The 7,022-nt window shown below is 37.4% G+C and overlaps 1 long non-coding RNA gene across 1 annotated transcript; it reads right to left on the minus strand.

Moving 5' to 3' along the window:
* Positions 1 to 3,581: 3,581 nt before the first annotated feature.
* Positions 3,582 to 6,377, minus strand: LOC134486673 (uncharacterized). The gene is made up of 2 exons (XR_010066017.1): positions 6,044 to 6,377; positions 3,582 to 3,816 (listed from the first exon to the last, which is right to left on the minus strand). It is a non-coding gene; the product is annotated as an uncharacterized LOC134486673 (long non-coding RNA).
* Positions 6,378 to 7,022: the final 645 nt, after the last annotated feature.

Genomic DNA, 7,022 nt, shown 5'->3' on the forward strand with positions numbered 1-7,022 from the left:
TAGTTGAGGCTTTGTCACTAACAGTCTGTAGCATGAGCTTCTGACATCACTTACCTCTGTGATGAAGTCACCAAACACTGACATTTCCTTTGCTTAGAATCTAATCAGCAGGTGTACAAGATCCTGAGTCAAATACTTATACCTCCTTTCCAACCAATGCCACTTACAACTGTGAGAATGAGATATGTTTATGCCCTTTCTATAGATGAGGAGGTAAGAGACAAAGATGCATTGATTTTGCTGGAAGTAACAATGAATATGTAAGCATAATAATTTCTGTAGAAGTTAAAGAAATCATTTACAAATCAACTTAAATGCTCATTAAATAATTAGTTCCATCTTATTGAAGTATTTGGAAATCATCTTCTAAGAAGGGTACTCACTGCCATGTAGCTCATCCTACCTATAAGAATCTGTAGTAATTTACATTTCTTTTTTTTAAAATTATTAGATATATTTCTTTACTTATATTTCAAATGTTATTCCCTTTCCCGGTTCCTGTCCATAAGCCCCCATCCTTTCCCTTCCCCCTTCCCCATATGGGTTTTCCTCCCATACATCCCTCTTACTGACCCCCCCCCCCATATTCCCCTGTACTGAGGGTCCAACCTTGGCAGGACCAAGGCCTTCCCCTTCCACTGGTGCCCCAACAAGGATATTCTCTGCTACACATGCAGTTGGAGCCCTTAGAAAGTCTATGTATAGTCTTTCGGTAGTGGTTTAGTCCCTGGAAGCTCTGGTTGGTTGACATTGTTGTTCTTTTGGGGTTGCAAGCTCCTTCAACTCTTTCAATCCTTCTTCTAATTCTGCCCAAGGGGGCCCTGTTCTCAGTTCAGTGGTTTGCTGCTAACATTAACCTCTGAATTGGACATGCTCTGGATGTGTTTCTCAGGAGAGATCTTTATCCGCTCCCTTTCAGCATGCATTTTTTAGCTTCATCAATCTTAATTGTATATATATGGGCCACATGTGGGGCAGGCTCTGAATGGTCATTCCTTGAGTCACTGCTCTAAACTTTGCTTCCATATTCCCTCCTATGCATATTTCCCCCTTTTAAGAAGGAGTGGGAGCATCCACATTTTGGTCATCCTTCTTCTTGAGCTTCCTGTGGTCTGTGGATTGAATATTGGGTAATTCGAGCTCTTTGGCTAATATCCATTATTAATGTGTGCATATCAGGTGTGTTTTCTGTGATTGAGTTACCTCACTCAGGATGATATTTTTCTAGCTCATTCCTCTTGCCTATGCATTTCATGAAGTCACTGCTTTTGATAGCTGCGTAGTACTCCACTGTGTAGATATACCACATTTTTTTAATCCATTCCTCTGTTTAAGGGCACCTGGGTTCTTTTCAGTCTCTGGCTATTATAAATAAGGCTGCTATGAACATAGTGGAGAATGTGTCTTTGTTGTATGTTGGAGCATCTTTTGGGTATATGTCCAGGAGAGGTATTGCCGGGTCCGCAGGTAGTGGAGTATCCAATTTTCTGAGGAACCTCCAGACTGATTTCCAGAGTGGTTGTAACAGTTTGCAATCCCACCAACAATGGAGGAATGTTCCTCTTTCTCCCCATCCTGGCCAGCATCTGCTGTCACCTGAATTTTTTTATCTTAGCCATTCTGACTGGTGTGAAGTGGAATCTCAGGATTGTTTTGATTTGCATTTCCCTGATGACTAAGGATGTTGAACATTTCTTTAGGTGCTTTTTGACCATTGGAAAATCTTAAGGTGTGAAAGTTTTGTTTAGTTCTGTACCCCATTTTTAATAGGGTTATTATTTTGCTTTCTGGAGTCTAACTTCTTGAGTTCTTTGTATATTTTGGATATTAGCCCTCTATCAAATGTAGGATTGGTAAAGATCTTTTCCCAATATGTTGTTTACCATTTTGTCCTAATGATAGTGTCTTTTGCCTTACAGAAGCTTTGCAGTTTTATGAGGTCCCATTTGTTGATTCTTGATCTTAGAGCATGAGCCATTAGTGTTCAGGACATTTTCCCTAATGTCCATCTGTTCAAGACTCTTCCTCACTTTTTCTTCTATTAGTTTGAATGTATTTGGTTTGATGTGGAGGTCCTTGATCCACTTGGACTTAAGCTTTGTACACGGTGATAAGAATGGATCGATTTGTATTCTTCTACATGGTGACCTCCAGTTGAACGAGCACCATTTGTTCAAAATGCTATCTTTCTTCCATTGGATGGTTTTTGTCCAGCTCCTTTGTCAAAGATCAAGTGATCATAGGTGTGTGGGTTCATTTCTAAGTCTTCAATTCTGTTCCACTGATCTATCTGCCTGTCTCTGTACCAATACCATGCAGTTTTTATGACAATTACTCTGTAAAACTGTTTGAAGTCAGGGATGGTGATTCCCCCAGAAGTTAGAGACCAGTTTGTTGGAATGTTTGCCTTTCCTTGAACACTCTGTAAACTAAGCGTTATTGTTATGATTCCCATAATACACACATTACATTTGTAGTTTTAATTCACTTAGCAAGCACAAAAATAAAGGAAATGGAAAACCAGTAGGACTTACCCTTGCAGTTCTTTAATGTCAAAATCCTACAAGACTCACTTGCAAGCTTGCTACTTATAAGACTGTAGATATTTTAAACATAGGACTTCTGAATAGTACAGAAATCAACAAGATACAATACGGTCACCAAATACACCAATTTCTTTCTTCCTCTAAGTTGCTATTCAAGAAAATAAAATTTTCTTGGTCTATATTGCTCTCTCTTTTACTCTGTTTCAAACTCTCCCTTCCAGTCTCCTTCTTTCTATCTCTGTCTTATGGTTTCTCATTGAAATTGTAATTGGAAAATACCGCATAGTTTCCAAATGAGAGCATGTGGCCTCTATTTTTGTTTTTCTTTTGGTAGGACTTATAGATTTTCAAAGATTTTTGCCCTTTACAAAGTAGATAATTCTATTTGAGGTATCTCATTTCTTTGGTTTCCCAGGTTGACTTAAATTCACTTATGTAAAATATAGTCCAATATAATTATATCCAGTAGGGTATAACAAATCAGAGCACCTTTTAGACAGATCTTTATCAGCTACTGATTCTGTAATGAAAGTAGGAGCCACCTCAAATGTCAGTCCTGAATAACTAAGTATCCACAAGTAAGAGATTAGAAAATAACATGTATCTATTTATAAATGAGGGAGGAGGAAGCTGTTTCCATCCATACAAAATGTGTCTCAATCCTAAGTAGTGTTTACTTTGTCAACCAAATGTCTCTTGATTCCCAACAGACCCTAGGGCTTGTGTTTTGCCACCTGAGCATGTCTTAGAACCTGGGCTTATCCTTTGCATGCATTTGTAGGGTATATTGGCAAGTTTAATCATCCTGGCTTCTTGATGTACCTGGAAAGAGTCTGTGGGGGGAATACTAAACTCCCTTTCAGGGTCATAATGTCACCAGTGTTTGAACTGCTTCTTCAGTGTTCTGCAGGGAAATGTAAACAGAAGTCAGACAAAATGCTTGATTCACGGATACATGGCAAGGCCTAGCATATGTACAGACATGTAGTGCAAACTAAAGTTTTTGCTGAATGAATCACTCCATCTGCCTTCAGTTTCCAGGTAGACACTATAATAGGTTGAGACTGTCTCTTGATGAAGGGTTAATAAGTTGTATAAGTTGAGATGTAATTTAACATTTTTTTCCAAAACAGTAAGGAACCTGGTTGATCACATACTTTTTCTCTACTATTCTTATAAACATCAAGGAAACATGGGACTCCTGATATAAGGCTCTGTGCTTGCCACTTAATAGCTTTGTAGTGAGATACTCTGCTGAGCACAGCTACTCCTGTAGAAAAAGAATAATCATAGTGTTAGTGCTATTGTTAGAAAAGCATTAAAGTGGGGCCTGTAACATGCAAACTCAAAGTTATTCGGCTGCCATGGAGACAGTTCCTTATAATTACACACTTGCCCCCTTGCTATTAAAAGAGTGAAACATAGTTGCTATAAAGCTTTAAAAGCCTATTTGAATTCTCCTAGATTCTCTATAATTCACACACAAATATACACATGTATGTTTACCATATGTTTCCTAACATCTGGTGATCAACACTTAAATAAAATTAATGGGGCCTTGTGCTTACACTAGTTGCAGATTTACCCAGAGGAAACAGCAGCTCTGCAAAAAATCTCTGCTTTCTACTTCCCTCAAGTTCTCAGCTTGCCCCATTGATCTGGTTTTAAACATTGGTCCCTTGAAGATGCAAGAAATATGTAAGCTTATTAAAGAATATAAACTTTGCTTCTCATTTGGTAACCACCCAGCAAGCATTATCTACTGTAAATCAAAAAATCTGTCTTCTCACAGGTCTCTTCTATGTCTTTATTTCTTCTTTGTCTATAGTAGTTTGGAGTGTGTGTGTGTGTGTGTGTGTGTGTGTGTGTGTGTGTGTGTACAGGCTCATTCCTGTTCTAGACAGGACAAGACTGTTACATAGCAATGAGTTTCTTAGCTGTTGAGCATTATATTGCAGTAGCATCACGTTAAAATGGAGCAATAATTTACACTTGACTAGCATTGGCAACAGTCATTGCTACTATTATAAATATAATATGGATTATAAATGTTTCCTTGTGATGTACTGCTTAATAAATTTTAAATATTACCCTATCAGATCTGACAGCAATACACAAATGCTGAATAAATGACTGTCATATCAGATGGCTTATGGTTCAGTGTGAATACTTATTGTGATTTAATACCCAGCATTAAAGGGCATTTATGCTATTATGAGTGAAATTAAAAGTGACTTTCAGATTTAAAAATCACACATTTTACTAGCCTCACTAGATTTGGTTTCCAGAGATGAGTAGCAAACACACTTCAGCTACATTAAAGTCTATATGACTCTGTAGACACTATCTGTTTACTTACCCAAGAAAATAATAACATTTTTCACACTTCTGGGTCTGAATGAACTAGTCACTGTCAAACTCTCTCTGAAGACAAAAGCACAAGTTATTTTTCTTCAGTCCTGAAGTCTTCTTTTCCTATTTTGACTACAGCCTTCTTCAGCAATTAAAATACTAGTACCTAAGATGTCATCTTGAAGTTCCTTAATTGGTTTCCTTCCTTCTCTAGGTGAAGAGCACTGGTCCTGAAAGGGCCAGCCATCTTCCTGTCTACACTCTCACTATGTTCCACTTGCACAGGAATAGAGAAGAATGGAGTTCATGCTTTTGATCTCTGAGATCTGGGAAGACTTTTCAGTGACTATATTGTGATATCCTAACAACAGCAAGAACATACAAAATACTTGATTTAGGAATCTTATAAATTCTATATTTTCAGCCTAGAATGGCTGTAAAGTGGGTATCAATACTCTAGTTTTCTGGTTCGAAAATTTTAACTTGGAGATATATTGTTCACACTGACATATCAAGTAGAGCTGAGCTGTGACACATCCATAGACAGCAGACTGACCACAGACCACGCCCACCCTTCTCCATGTTTTCCTTCAGTTCAAGGCCATGAAACACAATTTTGTGCTGGTTTTTCCTTCAGGAGACCAATGTTGCAGATTCTGGATTTAGTTCTGCCAATAAGATGTTGGTAATGAAAATAATTATGTAAATACAGTGCTTGTTTTAGGATGAAAAAGAATAGGCATTTAACAAAAGCTACTGAACCCTGCCAATATCCAAGTTACAAAATGTCTGAATTTGATTTCAAAACCACAAAGACTGACTAAAGTAAAGAACTTTAGGAGTGCCACAGATAGACAAAGGAAAGCCCAGAGAAGTTAGGGTGAAGTAGTTGCACTGTCTTCATACAAAAAGAACAAAACATTATACTGTATTTATATTATTTCTCACTTAACTTTGAATGCCAGAAACTTTGCAATTAATCAAAAGCAAGAAAAAATAAGTTGAAGAAAGGTAACTTTGTAATTATGCTGTAGCACATAGTTCCGAATATTACAGATTTTAAACCACAGGCTTTAATTATTTAAAAGTCATGGTGGACCAGTGACTGTGGTTTGTGTGTCAGGTGCAATCAAAAACTCACTTACACACTGTCAGATGAAGTCTTCAGTTTCTTAACATTTAATCTTCTCCATTGCACTGCCCAACTGTCTTTATAGGCATGCCAGTTTCCCTCCGAAGAATACATGGTCTAAAATACATAGACAAGCAAATGCTATGTTATATTTTATGAGCTACTGTGACAAGTCAAAGCCTGTCACTACAGCACACTCTAGAAAACACCTACCACTCCAGCGCTTGGGGTGGGAATGGGAGGTTTACTTCCTCTGCTTTGAGAGGAAGATGGAAAAAAAGAATTCATTGGCATATGAAAACTATCAAAGCTCAGTTAGTCACCCTAGAGCCACTGTTTAATAATCAAAATCACTATGTGTCAAACATTCCTGGAAAAGAAAATAAAGTTTAAACCAGAGAATCTACTAAAATGTGTTACTTCTTAGTAGCACACTTGGGAGAAGAGTTCTAGATTTAGATCCCACATTTCTGCATATATATATATATATATATATATATATATATATATATATATATATATATACATACCTGTATTAGTTTGCTTTCCTATAGTAGTAAAACTCCCTGACCAAAGCAACTTATAGAAAGAAATGTTTGTTTAGCTTATGATATCAGAGGGAGAAGAGTCCATCATGAGGAGAAAGTGTAGCAATAGAAAGCAGCCATGGCAGCGGGAACAGCAAGTTCAGAACTCACATCTTGAACCACAAGCGTGAAGTAGAGATAAAGAACTAAAATCGGTGTGACTCTTAGACTGTCCCAGTGACATTCTTCCTCGAGGGCCACATCACCTAAACATACCCAAACAACATCACCAACTGGAGGTCAAATGTTCAAATACCCGATGTATTTTATTTATTCCCTATGCACTTTAGTTAGAATAAAGTTTTGCTTGATGCTTTTAAGAGTTCTGTAAGGTAAGTCTCAAAGGTTAATTGAGCTTCTTCCTTCTACAAATATAATAGACTTCTAAACAGATTAACCACACAT

The sequence above is a fragment of the Rattus norvegicus genome, chromosome 4 (genome assembly GCF_036323735.1).
Source record: "Rattus norvegicus strain BN/NHsdMcwi chromosome 4, GRCr8, whole genome shotgun sequence".
Lineage (NCBI taxonomy): Eukaryota > Metazoa > Chordata > Mammalia > Rodentia > Muridae > Rattus > Rattus norvegicus.